This window comes from Muntiacus reevesi, chromosome 3, assembly GCF_963930625.1.
Source record: "Muntiacus reevesi chromosome 3, mMunRee1.1, whole genome shotgun sequence".
Lineage (NCBI taxonomy): Eukaryota > Metazoa > Chordata > Mammalia > Artiodactyla > Cervidae > Muntiacus > Muntiacus reevesi.
The window spans coordinates 271219534-271237576 of NC_089251.1; the positions used below are offsets into that span (position 1 = coordinate 271219534).

Here is an 18043-nt window from a genome sequence, read left to right on the forward strand (position 1 = left end):
CGGGGGGGGGGGGCGAAGGGCGCCTTATCTCTCTGGCTACTTCCTGCCGGATGGTGCGACGGTTTTGGGTCTGGAATGGAGGATCGTCCTAGGGCCCACAGTCTCCTTTTTTCTGAGCTTGAGGTGAGGCTCTCGAGAAGAAGAAAACAGTCTTGACCTGATCTCAAGAGATGGCCCGAATCCATTCTTGAAGAAACCTTTGAAAGAGATTAAAGAGACAGGGTCCAGATAAGAGGAATAGAATGATAAATACTAATGGCCCCAGAAAGGGAGCAGCCAAGGGAGGATCTGTGGGAACAGGTTTTGGGGAATGTAAAGGTTTTCTAACTCTTTCTGCGGCATTCAATTCTGTCTCTAAGTTCTCTGACTCGACCCTGGACTATCCCCGTTTCATTAGCAAAATAGCAGCAGTCCTCTCCTAGGAAAAGGCAGGTCCCTCCCTTTTCTGCAGTGAGAAGGTCCAGGGCTCGCCTATTTTGTAGGGCCACAGAAGCCAATGAGTTAATTTGTTTTGGGATTGAAACGAAGGACTCTACTACCTGCTCCATGTCTTCATTAAGTTCTTGGGACAGCTTGTAATAGAAATGGGCAGAGGTCGAGATGCCTCCCATCCTGGTGCCTTAGGGCTGCTGCTATCTATGCCAGTCCCAACCAGGAGGGGGGGGGGGCGATGACAGCTCATCTTTTTCTGTGGGAAAGTTCCCCTTGGGGGGTAAACTCTTTGTTCTAGCTCTCCCTCTTCGAGGAATGTTAGGCCTGGGGTCAGGAAGACCAAGATGCAGGGTCCAGGGGGGTCTAAGGGGAGGCATGAATATGCATAGGTCCCACAGAGAATGAAGATTCCTGGATTGGTGCAATTGTTTGTGCTGTTCCAGAGAACCCAAGTGGAACAGAAGGAGGGAGTGGAGTTTGTAAGACCAGTGCAGTTGGGACTAGAGTAGTCAATACAGGTTAGGTTTGAAGAGGCTGAGAGTAAGGACATTGTCAGAGACTGGCCCAATGAGTTGTGTAGTTTTCTGTTGGGAAGGGGAAGTACAGTTGCCCTGTGACAGCCAGGTTGAGGGTAAGGGAATGGCTCTGTGTGGTGAGGGAGACAGTGACATGCATATCCAACACTGGGATGTGTGTGGTGTGTACTGGAAGAATTGAAAGGAAGAGTTGAGAAGGCGGGGAAGGTGTTGGTTGCCAGAGGTAGGTTTTAGGAGAGGCCGTAATTGGGAAAGGAGGTCTAGGTGTTTGTAAGGCTCAGGGGTCAACTGTAACCGGGAAATTATGTTCTTTGTAACTTGTTCTTGTTTCTTTTCCCGATTTTGATCTAGTACCCCACCCCCGTCTGAGTACCCCCAGTGGGTAATGGGATAGAAACATATGTTTCTTCCATTTGGCTTATGGCAGGTACTCATGAAACTCCCTCTCTTTTGTACTTTGACAGTGAGTAGGGATTTGGACTTCCCGCCCCTGAGGTTCATGTCATGGTGCATGGTTTTGGAGCTGTATTGTAACATGAGGAATGTACGTAGGAATAAATGTCTGAGCAGGGGCAGGGAGTAGCCAGGAGGCTGGGGAGTGCAGCAAGGATAAGGAGCAGGGGAGTCATGGGGCTGTTAGTTAGACAGTACAGAGGAAATAGCACCCTAGGAGTAGAACCCAGCTAGCAATGTAGGCGATACCCACGGAAAGATGAAGAATAGGTGGCCAGTCCTGAGGGGAGACAGTTACTAGGCCTACAGCAAGGATTAAGATTAGGAGTGCAGCTATAGTTAGAGAGACAGGGAGAGGTCAGTCAGGGTGAGGGGCAGAAGGCCCCAAGTTGGTGGTGATTTGAATCTGAGGAGGAACAGTGCTCATTAGCATGTAGAATGATGTAGAGAATGAGAGTAAAGAAATCAATTTCGTCTGGAGTCAGGTTGTAGAAGGTTCCCTGGAGCCACAGTTGAGACACCAGTGCAGTCAGGTCTTTGAAGGAAGTTCCTGTTGGGGCGCTGATCCAGAGGTCTTGTAGTAGTTGGGTCAGGAGCAGTTGTAGGTTGAAGAGAGTCCAGGTCATTCAGTGTCCTCTCCGATAGTTGGCAGGGGTTGTCGCTGGGTGAATTTTAAGGAGGTGGGTGCTGTGCGGGAGACCTGATAGGTGTCATTTAAGGAGGGCAGCGCAGGATTGGAGGTGACCCATTTTAGACGAGAGAGGTGTACCCAGGAGGCGACCTTTTTGAGTTTAGCTGCAGTTGGGGCAAGGAGGATGACTTTGAATGGTCCCTGCCACTGTGGGGTTAGGTCACCCTGGGGATGATCAGACAGATAGACCATGTCCCCAATTTGTAAAGGGGGCAGGGAGGCTTGGGGGTCAGGGGCAGGCAGATTGTGACTGATGTATTTCCAGAGGGCATTGCGGAGTTGCGTCAGCAGAGGGGGGAGTGTAGGAAGCTTGGTATGGGAGGAGGCTCAGGGGGGAGTCCAGGAGGGAGCATGGGCCTTCCATACATCACCTCAAAGGGGCTCAGCCCCAGGGGCTTTCTGGGCAAAGCCTGTATTCTGAGGAAAACAATTGGTAAAAGTTTACTCCAATTCAGATGTACCTCGAGGGTTAGTTTGGTAAGGGTTTTTTTGATTGTTCTACTCATCCTTTCTACCTTTCCTGAGGACCGGGGAGGGTATGGAATGTGAAATTTCCAGGGTGTCTGTAAGAATTGAGGAAGTTGTTGGGTGCCCTTGGATGTAAATTCTGGGCCATTATCAGACTGTAGGGATGAAGGCAGGCCAAACCTGGGGATAATTTCTGTGAGGAGGATTTGGGCCACTGTGTGGGCTCTTTTGTCTGTAGTGGAAAATGCTTCTACCCATCCCGAAAAGGTGTCCCGCAGTAGGCTCCGAGGACCGCGGCCCCAGGCCAAAGCGACACACCTCCGGAGCCACGTGACCCTGAGTAGCAAACGGGATGGTGGGGGGCGGTGGGGGGGGAGCGGTGCGGCGCCGCTCGCTGCCCCACCCAGCTCCCGCAGGCTCGCAAGGCCGCTCAGGTTCCCAGAAGCGCCCCGGGCCGGGCCAGGCGGGTGCTGGCTGGGGGTGGCGGTGTGCGGGGCTGGGGCGGCGTCGGCTGCTCTCCGAGCTGCAGGGCCTGGCCGGCCGGAGTCCAGTCACGGGTCGTGCGGCTGGCTCAAGTGCAGCGCGCGCCCCCCGTGGAGAGCTGCGGTTCAAGGCCCGACCAGCAGGTCAGAACAAAAAGGGAGGTGCAATACAGGGCTCTTAGGGCGCCTGGCAGCTGCCTCGCTCTAAGGACATACCACCCTGAACGTGCCCTGTCTCCTCTGATCTGGGAAGCTGAGCAGGTTCGGGCCTGGTTAGTACTTGGATGGGAGACCGCCTAGTAGTTAGACAGTTTTTTGATTTTTCTGAATGCTTACTTCAGAAAGTTAGAATTGGATGACTGTAAACAATAAAACGAATAATATTTTCATAATGTTAAGAATACAGAGTTGGATATTCTTTTTCCTGTTCTACCACAGCTAACTGGAAGTCAGTTGTAGTAAGTGTATATATATATATATATATATATATATATATGTATGTATAATTTTTCTTCTTCTCTATATGAATTTGCAAAGAGGTTTCTCTTAAAATACTGTGTTAATGTGCTATACATTTACCCCAGACTCTGTCTTCAAGTTGGTTCTGCCTAAGACTCATATTCAGACTTGACAAACTGGTATGTTTACTCATGCAAATGTTCTCTTAAGTTATGTGAATGAAAGTGTATTTGCTAGAAAACCTGCCTTTCTTCAAGATTCATGTCAATCATTTTGTGGCCGGAGACAACTCACCTGGTGCTTAGGTTTTCGCAGAGTACATGTTGTAGGTGAGGGGCCTGGTGCTATTCTCTTCAGTTTTGAGACATTTCCTTTCTCTAATTAACAGACTGCTGGTAGTTATATGACATCTGGCCAAAGACTAGCAGGGGGACACTCTTTCCGCCCCCTTCTGATGCCTATGTCAGAGGCTTTCTCTATCTCCTTTATACTTTAATAAAACCTTATTACGAATAAGTCTCGATTTGAGAACACATTACCAACATATACTGGTTTCCAAATAACTTTTCTAAAATACTGTAGAAAAATTTCATATCATTATCCTTCTGGTAAGCTGTGAAATTTCTTCAAAAACACTAGATTTATTATTTCTCGCATTATCAACTCACAGCCTATACCACAAGCTGAGGTTTTTTTATATAAATGGGACTAAAAAACGCCGAAGCTTCTTTCTGGTCTGTTGAAAAATACAAGTCTTTTACACTAAATTTCATTCTGCTCAATGAAATAAATTATATGCTCTTATTCAAGTTATTTGCCTATATCCTTACCCCATTAATATAGTCTCTGATTCTAAATATTGAGTTTTTGTATTCCTAGATACAGAAACCTCCACCATAAACTCCTAGTTCTGTTAAAACAGACACTGGCCCTGCCTATATTTCTAGATACTTTAAACAATTTTTGCAGTATTTTTCTATTAAGAAAAAACGCCTCAGGGTGGTCCTCTCTCAGGGTCCTTGCCCCTGAGCCTGGGGGCCAGCGAGGGGCTCCACACTCCCAGGCCAAGGCAGAACCACATGCACACGTCTGTTCCTGCCCCCTGCACCGTCAGAGAGCTCGGGTGAGCCAGAGTCTGTCAGGCAGCTCCTGGGCAAGCCCAGCAGCACCGCCTGTTGCCGGGAGCCAACACATGAGACCCTACCCCTAAAAAGGCCATAGGGGAGAAATCCTGACAGGCAAGGCGAATCAGGTTTTCAGGGGTTTCGAAAAAGTCAGCTCACGAAACCCTACCCCTAACAAGGCCATGAGGGAGAAAACCTGACGGGCAAGACGAATCAGGTTTTCAGGGGTTTTCGAAAAGGCTAGTTCACAAGATCCCACCCATGACAAGGTCACGAGGAGAAAGCCTGACAGGCAAGGCAGATCAGGTTTTCAGGAATTTTGAAAAGCTGCCCCCGGCTCTAACCTTAAAGATGATATCTGTCTTTCTGATGCCTGCCTCAATGGACTACTCCCTAATTTCTCTGACACAGACAGGAAGGCCTTCCCCAATCTCTTCCCAAATAAGAATCAATTTAGAACTTTAATCAATAAGTTTCCCAGGTGGTAGTTTTTTATGAGATTATTCAGGGTGAAAGGAGTGTTTTAATTCAAACACCTCTGCTGGTAGTTTTGTTAGCCAAATGCATTTATGCGCTTGGTACTAATATGCATGATTGCTTATAATATCCTAATCATAAAATAGCATGAAGAACCTGATTCTATAAAAGCCCTAATAGACATAGAGCCCTTTTAAGGGGTAAAGGAGTCCTATTAGAAAACATAAGAAAATTATTCTATAGGTGGTTATTGGGTTGTGATTTGCTTGCTGTGTTTTGCTTGCTGTATTTTTGCCTTTAATGTGCTAAGGTTGTGTTATAAAAACCATTGTTAATATAGTTAAAGATCTAGACAAATAAGAACTTAGCCCTAGTGTGGTAACAATGAGACAGTTGTTAATTGTTAGCCAGGAATACTAGGCAGAAGCTGCCTCACTGAAGCCGCAGAGTCTGTATGGGGTAAACTTCTTAGATAAACGCAACTGACAACTTTTGCAGTAAGATTAATTTTTGTATTAAGAAGAATATAATTCTACTCTGTACTGTTTCCCTATGACCCTGTTACCTTTCAGTTAAGGTCACCATAAAAACGGAAAATAGGTTTACAATCACTTGACCTGCATAAAATGTTAATAGCCTCAAGGCCAGAAGATCATGTGCTAAAAATTACTATAGCATTAGAAAGCAAAAAAATCCTGCTTTTCCTAAAATTCAAAATGATGTAATGCTAATCCTGTGAAATCATGAGTAAACATCTTGTACCTTAAAAACATTCTGTGAAAGGGTATAAAACCGGTTGTCAGAAAGTAAAACACAGACTTGGGCCTATCAAGGCTAGTCTCACGTCTCTCTCTCTCTCTCGCCGACGCCGTTCATCCTGAGGGTACCCACTGGATCATGTCGAGGCTGGATCCCGGCAAGTGGCACCACGAACAGGGAACCCGAAGGTAAGCCCCCCCCACATTGTTCAGTTTTCAGGACGGCTAGGACCCCACTAGGGTGCTGCAGGGCCCCCTGCATAAGATAGGTAGGGTGAGGAAAGTGGGTAGGCTTTAGGTTTCTTCTTTAAAACCCTACTAGGGCGCTACAGGCCCCCCTACATAAGAAAGGTAGGGTAAGAAAAGTGGGTACGTTTCAGTTTCCTTCTTCTCTAAATTAAGCCTCTTCCTTTTTTCTCTTTTTTTCTTCTTCTAATTAGCAACAAAAATGGGTAACAGTGAGTTAAAAGAAAGACAACTTTTTATTGGAATCATAATGCAACTTCTTAACTACAGAGGAATTAAAGTTAAAAAGACCAGTGTTCAGTCCTTTTCCCCCTTTGTCCAAGAGCAATGTCCTTGTTTTCCAGAAGACAGCAGTTCTCCTGGGTTCCCTTACCCTCCTGCCCTCCACCCCGGTGCTCTTTCCAATGAGATCTCTTGCTTTCTCAGCACATGTGTCTCCTCCGACAATTCATTTATAAGAGCTCAGTTACGGGCCCTAGAAGGGGTCCCCTTCCTGCAACTGGTGGGAACTCTTCTTCCCTGAGACTGACATCCTGACCACTCAGGGTACTCAGAGGCCAGCTTGCCTGCCAATGGACCAGACCCAGCGGCCGCAACTGGGACCCTTTTGTCCCTGGTCTCCTCCTGACACAGACAACTGGCCAGAGTGGCCCCGACTAGTAAGGAACAAGAGACTTTATTGACCTCTTTCCCCTTCCCTCTGTCTGTCCTCTCCTTAGCCCTTCCTATCCCTCCCGTTTTTCTAATCCCCCAGTAATTTGGTCGAAGGGCCTCAGCTTGAGCTGAGGATTGGAGACTGATCACCTCCTCTTGGCAGAGAACTCGAATTCCGGTAGGGCCGAGTTCCAGTCCTCCCTTCTCTGGATGCCTGGGTACCTGCAGGTGGCAGGAGACGTCTGTAAGGCCACCCTTTTTGCCCCCCCCCCTTTCCCGCCTCCTCCTCCTTCTCCTTTTCCTTTCCTCCTTAAAATCTTTGAAGACATCTGAAGTTCTGTGTCTATCTAGAAGGTTTTCTGAGAGACTGTATTCTTGTATTTAAGGGAGTGTCTGATGAGGACTGCCAGGTTTATATGTGTGTGTTTTAACTCTGTGTTCTGTGTTGTGATTTATGATGGCTATTTTGCTTTTTGTTAGAACTTGATTTTCTTTCCCTGTGCCTTGAGACCAGGGAACACTTATCTAGACCATCTCTAACTCCTGAGACTGAGAGAAAAAGGGGAAAAGCCTTTAAAAATTTTTATTTATTTCAACTTTTTTATAAACTAGTAAATTTTATATTATAATATCTAATTCATCACCAAACTTAAAATATGAAGCTAGATCTCGCACTGTGTCTGTCTAAATATGTCTTGGTATATCTTTGTCTTTGGGTAGTATTTTTTAGGTTAATTTGTAAAAGAGCTCTATTTAATTGGCTTAAAAAAAAAAGGTAAGTGCTTACAAATCAAATAATTCTAAATTAAACAATAAATTCCAGGTTCAGGTAAACTAAAAAATATTCAATATTAAATACCTGATATTAATGTTTGTTTGTTGACCTATCTAATATAGACATGTCTTAGAGTAATTAACATCTAGTAAAATATTTTCATTATGCCTAGGTTTATTATAAGTTAAATGTTGTTATACTGTAATATCTGTTACAAGTTTGTCAGCAAGGAAAGTACCTCAAGTAAGAAACTTAAAAAAAAAGAAGGTAAGTGAGATATGAGCTTTTAAACTTTATTAAGATTAAAAATATCTGTCTAAAACAGTTTCTCTAGGTTTTGGTAACCTAAATTTCTAAAGTTGTGCTAAACTAATAGCAGAAGTTTATTAAATAGCTTGGTCATTTCCAAATAAGATTCTGAAACATTCATTACTGAATACTAACTTACAGAGAAACTAAAGATTTTAGACTATTAATAAATAATGTTTGATGCCATCCTGAGATGTTCATTAGAAATTTTTTAGAAATTATCACTGGTATTTATGTTCACCAATCTATAGAGTGCTAATATAAAGGTAAATTCTTGGTTGCTTAAAGAAAGTAGGATGTGTGTGTTCAGTAAAAAAGGTATAAAAAATAAAGTTACATTTTATGAAGGGAAAAGAAAGTAAGTCTGACTTACAGGTGGCTGTTTCAGGATGGGAGAACAAAGTAATGGGTACAAAAAGTGTTAAGAAGGCTTGATGGAAAGTACACTCCAAGGGAAGAGTTTTGTGCATAAATACAAGTTTTCTTGAGATGTTGAACTGCCTTTGATAATGGATTTTAAGTTTCTTTACCTCTAAAGTGGTCTGTTCTATGTTTACCTTTAAAATCTTTTTTACTTTGGCTAAGTAAATATATTATTTCACAGTGATCTATATGATTCTACCTGACAGAGTACTATAAACCCTTTTGATATTTATTGACAAAACTGCCTAAATAACTTGACTTCTAGCTGACTTTGGGATGCTTCAGAGGGCCCCTGAGACATCCCAAAGAGCTATTAAACTACCTGAGTTCATTTGACCTGTTAAATTGCATGGGAATTACTGTTGGAGGAGTGATAAATCTTCAGGTTATATTGTATGGTTGATGTTACTTATATAGATATCCTAGAAATTATGTGAAATTCATGAAAATCTGATATGTCCTGGTAAAATATTGTCAGTTATAATTTTAGCTATCACGTTAAAGTGTTAGAAGTCACAGCAATGACCAGGCTACAATTTAATTAGATTTTAAACATGCCTTGTATGGTTTCACTCTCATGCCTTTTAAAAAAATACTGCTAGTTCTTCAAGATTTATAAAAAGACTTTTCTAAGATTAACTAAAAAAATTTGTTTGTTTGCTATCCAGTAAATTGGTAACAGACTGGAATTTAGTCTACTCTCTATGTCAAGAGAAAAAAGTTTTCTTAGAATGAATCTTTCAATAAATAAGTGTTATTTAAGATTATGGTACATATAAAAGCTCATTCTGCTTCTACCAAAAATAACCCCTCACTGTTAGACTTGTGCTATCTTAATGTCTTAAAACTGACAACGCCCCTGCTTACACTTCTAAACCTTTTCAAGCTTGAATATTGGGGCAACGACATTAAACCCATTCATACCCTTCGTCCCGTCACAGAACTCATCAGAGCAACCCCAAGCAGTGCAGGACTGGACCTCTGTTCCACCGTCACAACAATACTAACACCTGACTCCACCGCTGTGAAAGTTCCCACTGGTGTTCATGGCCCTTTGCCTAGAGAAACGATGGGACTATTAATAGGCAGGAGCCCCACATCCTTACATGGGATCACAGTGATTCCAGAAGTCATAGACTCAGACTATACTGGTGAAATTCAAATAATGGTGTCTCCCCCCACTAAGACTATTCAAATCTATAAAGGACAGAAAATAGCTCAGTTGCTGATGCTACCTTGTCATGCTGACACAAGAAAAGCAGCTTCAGCTGCCAAGTGTTGGGACAGGGGGTCTGATTCAAGTGATTATGCCTTTTGGGTTACACAAGTTACTCAAAAAAGACCTATGAAGACAATTCTAGTTAATGGTAAAAAGGTGACTGGCCTGCTAGACGCGGGAGCAGACGTTTCCTGTATTGCGGGCAGTGACTGGCCCAGTGCTTGGCCAACTCAAACCACAGCTAATGAGTTGGTTGGCATTGGTAGAGCACCTTCAGTGACAAAGAGCTCACAAATTTTACTTTGGTATGTAGATAAAGACTGCCAGGGACATTTTCAACCTTATGTAATTCCTTCATTGGGAGAGATATTTTTGCTCAGATGGGAGTTTTGCTGTATTGCCCAGATGAAGAGGTGGCTGCACAGATGTCGCAGATAAGTTATAATCCTTTTATGGGTCTGAGTAAAGATCAAGAGAGACAAATTGAGCCAGTTGTCCCAAAAATAAGAAGAGAGAGACAAGGCTTAAGATATCCAAATTTATAAGAGAGGCCATTGTTCTCGCTGCTGACCCCATAGTCTGGAAATCTCCTGATCCGGTGTGGGTGGAACAATGGCCCTTAAATTCAGAAAAACTTTCAGCAGCACGACAGTTAGTGAGAGAACAATTAAAGGCTGGACATATAGAGTCTTCAAATAGTCCATGGAACATGCCAGTTTTTGTAATTAAAAAAAAATCGGGGAAATGGAGACTCTTGCAAGATCTAAGAGCAATAAATGCCACTATGTAAGATATGGGAGCCTTACAGCCTGGCCTTCCCTCCCCTGTGGCTGTTCCCCAAGGCTACAATGTTATAGTGATTGATCTTCAAGATTGCTTCTTTACTATTCCCTTAGACCCTCAAGATAAAAAGAGATTTGCCTTTAGTCTTCCCTCAGAAAATTTTAGACAACCTCATCAGAGATTTCAATGGAAGGTTCTTCCCCAGGGTATGAAAAATAGTCCCACATTGTGTCAAAAGTTTGTGGACGCTGCCCTACAAGGTATCAGGGAGAAACATCGGGATGTCTATCTAGTCCACTATATGGATGATATATTGCTAGCACACCCGGATAGGGTTTATTTACAGTAAGTTTTGATTAAATTGCAAGAGACTTTGAATCGCTGGGGCCTAAAGGTGGCCCCTGAAAAAATCCAAGTGAATATGCCTATAACATATGTGAGAAGAATCCTAAATAATGAAACAGTTACTCATGTACCTTTGCAGCTTAGAAAAGATAATTTGGTTACTTTAGATGATTATCAAAAGTTGTTAGGGGATATAAATTGGATTCGGCCCTTTTTAAAGTTGACTACTTCTGATCTTAAGCCTTTCTTTGACATTCTTCAAGGGGATCCAGACCCCACCTCTGCTAGAATGCTGACACCTGCAGCCAGGGAAGCCTTAATGAAGGTAGAAGAAGCTTTAGATAAAAATTATATTAAGAGACTTGATTATAGTATGGCATGGCAATTTATAGTGTTGCCCACAGCTGTGGCCCCTACAGGGGTGCTTTGGCAAGAGGGTCCCCTAGAATGGTTGCATTTACCTGTCACGGCCAAAAAGGTTGTGGCCTGTTATCCAGGACTAGTGGCTACTTTAATAATTAAAGGGAGACATAGAAGCATTGAAATGTTTGGAAAAGAACCATCTGAAATCATAGTGCCTTATAATAAAGAGCAACTAAATGCCCTTCTATCATTAAATGAAGACTGGCCGATTGTCATTGGTAATTATCCAGGACAAATTTTACACCATTTACTTGCTAGTCCTTTATTAAATTTCCTCTCACGACATCCGGTGATATTTCAAGAAAGGTGTCAAGTTTCCCCTATCGAGGGGGCAATGTTGGTGTTTACAGATGGGTCTTCTAATGGAAAGGCTGCTATTGTCACCCAGACTTCAAAAAGGGTTTTAAATACTGGGGAAACATCAGCCCAGAAAGCAGAATTAACAGCCGTGATAGAGGCGTTCAAAGAGTTTTTAGACCAGGCTTTTAATTTATTTTCTGACTCACAGTATGTAGTTAGGTTGTTCCCTCAAATTGAAACGGCTGTTTTACCGGAAAATAAAACCACAATTTTTATATTGTTATCTACCCTTCAACAGCAAATTTGGAAAAGGTCAAAACAATTCTATGTTGGACATATAAGAGCTCATTCTAATTTACCTGGACCCCTCCATACGTTTAACCAAGAGGCAGATTTGCTAACCCGAACCATAGTGGCCAGTGATTTTGAAGATGCTAAAGCCTCACATGCTATGCATCATCAAAATGCAACTGCCCTTCAATACCAGTTCCACATTCCTAGGGAATCTGCACTCGAGATTGTTAGAACATGTCAACTTTGCCCTACTTCAGTTCCCGCTTTGCTTTTTGGGGTAAATCCCCGTGGCTTACTACCTAATGTGCTTTGGCAGATGGATGTAACACATGTTCCTTCTTTTGGAAAACTATCCTTTGTGTATGTTACTGTAGATACCTTCTCCCATGTCATTGTGGCTACTGCCAGAATGGGAGAAGCCTATAAAGATGTAGTTCAACATCTTTTTGCCTGTTTTTCCTATTTAGGAATGCCAAAATCAATTAAGACAGACAATGCTCCAGTTTATACATCTAAGTCCTTTAAAAATTTCTGTGCCCAATTCGGTATATCCCACTCTACAGGAATTCCTTACAATCCCCAGGGACAAGCAATTGTAGAAAGGGCACATCAGACACTTAAAACACAAATTTCTAAATTACAAGAAGGGCAGTTCAAATACAGTTCTCCACACCACGTTTTGCAGCACGCCCTCTTTGTGCTCAATAACCTTAACGCTGATCAAGCCGGTTTAACAGCTATGTTCCGTCACTGGAACCCAGAACAAAAAGATATGAAACCTTTAGTAAAGTGGAAAGACCTCCTTTCCGGACTATGGAAGGGACCTGATCCCTTGCTAACCAGTGGGCGAGGGTATGCTTGTATTTTCCCACAGGGTGCTGACTCGCCAATTTAGATCCCAGACAGACTGATTTGCCATGTCGAAGTCCCCCAGACCTCCGGTTCCCTCGCAGCCTCAGCCACAAAAGAGGAAGAGCACTCCTCTGCCCTCGCCTCGGTCACTCACCCGGGAAGTCCAGCAGACTTGGAAATGACCGGCAACAGAGATCCCGGAGGAACCAACGGCGGATCCACCCACTAAACAGATGTCATGGCTTTGCATGAAAGATGGCGCCCAACCTCCTACTCCTTCACGTCGCAGAAGACCACCAGGACGTCCTGCGCGGACAACTCAACAAGCCTCCATACCCACATGGGGACAAATTAAGTCACTCTGTCATCAAGCACAGGGAATAGCTTCCCTGCAGGGATCTTCAGCCTCTCCCGAAAGGGTTTTTATTGCTATGCTTGCTTTACTGTCTTCTCAGGCAAGTGCTACCTCCTCTACTTCAGAAAAATACTGGGCATATTTCCCTGGTCCCCTGACCTTCCAAGTAGTTACTTGGAACAGCGACCCTATACGGGTCAACACAGACCAGCCTCATCTCTTGGGAGGATCCTATAGTTCTTATGATAAAGATCATTATCCCATCAATTTTAACTATACTTTTAGGGGATTAACAGATGACCTTCCCCTTTGCTTTAACTTCCCCCATAGTCATACAAGTGATCTCATCACTCCCTCTAAGGAGGGACGTGTTGGAGCCTCCAAAGCAATTCTGACAGATTCTCCAGCATCAAAATTTTCAGACAATACAGGAGATCGGCTGGTTTGGATATTACAGGCTCATATGCCTGGGGTCCTTGACCCCTATAAATCTTTGTTCCTTAATGCTCCACCAAAATATCCAAATTGTATTGATGTTGCTCCGTCAGATGTCATATGGAAAACTATAGACAACCGCCTGGGATACCCAGTATGGAAATCTTGTACTTATAATTCAAACATAGATTATAGAATACCGGGAGGTGGAAACTATTCGGTACAAGACTGGAGCAATCCAAATCCAAGTCAGAATCTAGGAGCTGTCAGTAGGCTTAGCAATTAAAATAATGATTCCCTCCCTTGGCCATTGGTGCCCAGCAGATGGCATTATAATCAATTTGTTCCCCCCATGTTGTCCTATACAACTAAGGGTAAAACTTTTTGACAGCCAGAAATTTGGAGAGCCCTTGCTGCCACCTCCATTGTTACTTTAACTCGACCAGAAAACAATTCCACCTATTCTGTGCTGGCTTGTTTACCCTCCCCTTAGGTTTTTTTGTTTACTAATGATTCAAAAAGACTTCATATACAAATGAATCATTCAGGTGGACCAAATATAGTCTACTGTGAACAATGCATGCTTTCATCCTGTTTAACCCCTCAATGTAATATTTGTTCTTTTGTGGTACTGCAACGTCCACCTTATCTTATGGTGCCTGTCAGAGTGAACGCCTATTGGTATGACAATTGTGGTTTAGCCGTTCTGCAACACCTACAAGATTTAATGTGTTCCCAATGGTTTGTAGGACTACTTATTCTAGGGATTTCAGCTTTGATAACAGCAATTACCTCTGTCACTGTGGCAGCGATATCCTTGACTCAACAAGTACATACCACTCAATATGTCAATGATATTTCAAAAAATGTTTCCTTAACTCTAGCTATGCAAGAGATTATAGATAGGAAATTAGAAGTAAAAATAGATGCCCTGGAAGAAGCAGTCATGCATATTGGAACTGAGTTACAGGCTTTAAGGGTAAAGTTAGCGTTATCCTGTCACGCTGATTATCGGTAGATCTGTGTAATGCCCCCCAAAAGTAAATGATATGGATTACAATGGAGAAAAGATTAAAAATCATATTTCGGGTATATGGAATAGCTCCAGCATTACTTTAGATCTTGGAGAGCTTCACGGTCAGATAAAAACATTAGAACATTCCCGCCTGGACTTTATTACTACAGGAGCTGCTAACGATATTTTTCACAACTTTTCTAACTTTATTACTGAAAAAAATATCCTATCAACTATTTTCAGTTATGCAGCTGTAGCAGCACTAGTTTTACTATTCATTATAATCCTTCCTTGCATCGTCAGAACTCTCCGGCAGAGCACTCAAAAGCTTGCGACTCAGATCCATCTGGCTGTCTTAAAAAGTAAAAAAAGGGCGAGATGCCGGGAGCCAACACATGAGACCCTACCCCTAAAAAGGCCATAGGGGAGAAAACCTGATGGGCAAGGCGAATCAGGTTTTCAGGGGTTTCGAAAAAGTCAGCTCACGAAACCCTACCCCTAACAAGGCCGTAAGGGAGATAACCTGACAGGCAAGGCGAATCAGGTTTTCAGGGGTTTCGAAAAAGTCAGCTCACGAAACCCTACCCCTAACAAGGCCGTAAGGGAGAAAACCTGATGGGCAAGACGAATCAGGTTTTCAGGGGATTTTGAAAAGGCTAGCTCACGAGATCCCACCCATGACAAGGTCACGAGGAGAAAGCCTGACAGGCAAGGCAGATCAGGTTTTCAGGGATTTTGAAAAGCTGCCCCCGGCTCTAACCTTAAAGATGATATCTGTCTTTCTGATGCCTGCCTCAATGAACTACTCCCTAATTTCTCTGACACAGACAGGAAGGCCTTCCCCGATCTCTTCCCAAATAAGAATCAATTTAGAACTTTAATCAATAAGTTTCCCAGGTGGTAGTTTTTTATGAGATTATTCAGGGTGAAAGGAGTGTTTTAATTCAAACACCTCTGCTGGTAGTTTTGTTAGCCAAATGCATTTATGCGCTTGGTACTAATATGCATGATTGCTTATAATATCCTAATCATAAAATAGCATGAAGAACCTGATTCTATAAAAGCCCTAATAGACATAGAGCCCTTTTAAGGGGTAAAGGAGTCCTATTAGAAAACATAAGAAAATTATTCTATAGGTGGTTATTGGGTTGTGATTTGCTTGCTGTGTTTTGCTTGCTGTATTTTTGCCTTTAATGTGCTAAGGTTGTGTTATAAAAACCATTGTTAATATAGTTAAAGATCTAGACAAATAAGAACTTAGCCCTAGTGTGGTACCAATGAGACGGTTGTTAATTGTCAGTCAGGAGTACTAGGGCAGAAGCTGCCTCACTGAAGCCGCAGAGTCTGTAAGGGGTAAACTTCTTAGATAAACGCAACTGACAACTTTTGCGGTAAGATTAATTTTTGTATTAAGAAGAATATAATTCTACTCTGTACTGTTTCCCTATGACCCTGTTACCTTTCAGTTAAGGTCACCATAAAAACGGAAAATAGGTTTACAATCACTTGACCTGCATAAAATGTTAATAGCCTCAAGGCCAGAAGATCATGTGCTAAAAACTACTATAGAATTAGAAAGCAAAAAAATCCTGCTTTTCCTAAAAATCAAAATGATGTATGCTAATCCTGTGAAATCATGAGTAAACATCTTGTACCTTAAAAACGTTCTGTGAAAGGGTATAAACCCAGTTATCAGAAAGTAAAACACAGACTTGGGCCTATCAAGTCTAGTCTCACGTCTCTTTCTCTCTCGCCAACGCGGTTCATCCTGAGGTACCCCCTGGATCATGTCGAGGCTGGACCCCGGCAGCCTCTGTGTGAAGAGGCAGGGCCGACCTAGGGGCACAGTGGGCCTCTTGCTCTCCCTGCTGCCCTGAGGCTGCTGGGCCAAAGAGGCCTTGGGCATCGACCCCCTTCCTGGCCTCTTCCCTCTGACCAGGCCGTCCAGGCTCCAGGCCCTTGCAGTGTGGAGAGAGCCCCTGCCAGAAACCTCCCCTTCAATTAGGCCTCAACTGAGGCCTAGGCAACAAGGGAAAGGCGCTAAGGGAATGAGCCTGGGGAGGCATCTGGGCATGCCTGGACACACTTCCCGCAGCCTGCCTCCTTGTGGGGCAGTACCCCCGGAGGCCAGGAACGTCTGGACAAGGCTGGCCTGGGGCAGGGTCCATGCTGGGACCTGCCCCTGGCCTGTGGGGCCTCTGAGCAGAACCGGCCCTCGCCGCTGGAAGACCTCCCCGGATGCCTCCAAAGGCCGGTTTGCAAGCACTCTCGCTGGCTGGCCGCCGCTCCCTCCCCGAGGGAGGCCCGCGTTTCCCATAAGCCACGAACTCTGCTCCCAAGCCAGGGAGAAAAGTGCTTCGGGGTGATCCTCTCTCAGGGCCCTTGTCCCAGAGCCTGGGGGACAGGTATAGGCTCCACAATCCCAGGCCAAGGCAGAATCAAATGGACACGTCTGTTCTTGCCCCCTGCAACGTCAGAGAACTCGGGTGAGCAAGAGTGTCAGGCAGCTCCTGGGCAAGCACAGCAGCAGCACCTGTGTGGGAAGGGGCAGGGCCGACCTAGGGGCACAGTGGGCCTCTTGCTCTCCCTGCTGCCCTGAGGCTGCTGGGCCAAAGAGGCCTTGGACATCGACCCCCTTGCTGGCCTCTTCCCTCTAACCAGGATGTCTGGACTCCAGGCCCTTACAGTGTGGAGAGAGCCCCTGCCAGAAACCTCCCCTGCAAGTAGGCCTCAAATGAGGCCTAGGCACCAGGGTAAAGGCACTAAGGGAATGAGCCTGGGGAGGCGCCTGGGCATGTCGGGACACACTCCCCGCAGCCTGACCCGTCGTGGGGCAGTACCCCAGGAGGCCAGGAAGGTCTGGACAAGGCAGGCCTGGAGCAGGGTCCATGCTGGGACCTGCCCCTGGCCTGTGGGGCCACAGAGCAAATCCAGCACTCTGCCGCTAGAAGACGTCCCCGGCCGACACCTGAGGGCATGTTTGCAAGCACTATACCCGAGGAAAGCCCACGTTTCCCGCAAGCCGCGCACTCTGCTTCCAAGCACGGGAGAAATATGATTAGTGGTGGTCCTCTCTCAGGGCCCTTGCCCCTGAGCCGGGGGCCAGCTAGGGGCTTCACACTCCCAGGCCAAGGCAGAACCACATGCACACGTCTTTTCCTGCCCCCTGCACCGTCAGAGAGCTTGGGTGAGCCAGAGTCTGTCAGGCAGCTCCTGGGCAAGCCCAGCAGCAGCGCCTGTGTGTGATGGGGCAGGGCCGACCTAGAGGCACTGTGGGCCACTTGCTCACCCTGCTGCCCTGAGGCTGCTGGGACAAAGAGGCCTTGGGCATCGACCCCCATGTTGGCCTCTGTCCTGTAACTAGGCCGTCCGGGCTCCAGTCCCTTCCAGTGTGGAGAGAGGCCCTGCCAGAAACCTCCCCTCCATGTAGGCCTCAAATGAGCCCTAGGAACCATGGGAAAGGCGCTAAAGGGAATGAGACTGGGGAGGCGTCTGGGCATGTCTGGACACACTACACGCCGCAAGCCCCTTTGTTGGGCAGTTCCCCCGGAGGCCAGGAAGTTATGGTCAAGGCTGGCCTGGGGCAGTGTCCTTGCTGGGACCTACCCCTGGCCTGTGGGTCCTCTGAGCAGTACCAGCACTGTGCCGCTGGAAAACCTCCCCGGCAGCCTCCAAAGGCCGGTTTGCAAGCACTCTCACCAGCTGCCCGCCTCTCCCTCACCGAGTGAGGCCCGC

General features: G+C 45.1%; 2 long non-coding RNA genes across 15 annotated transcripts in view; both read left to right on the forward strand.

Moving 5' to 3' along the window:
• The window catches only part of LOC136165534 (uncharacterized), a 1046218-nt gene that overhangs the window by 341009 nt on the left and 687166 nt on the right, over positions 1-18043 (forward strand). The gene's annotated exons all lie outside the window — the stretch shown is intronic.
• LOC136165530 (uncharacterized) lies at positions 215-13872 on the forward strand. Its single transcript, XR_010662550.1, has 2 exons — positions 215-6069; positions 12526-13872. It is a non-coding gene; the product is annotated as an uncharacterized lncRNA (long non-coding RNA).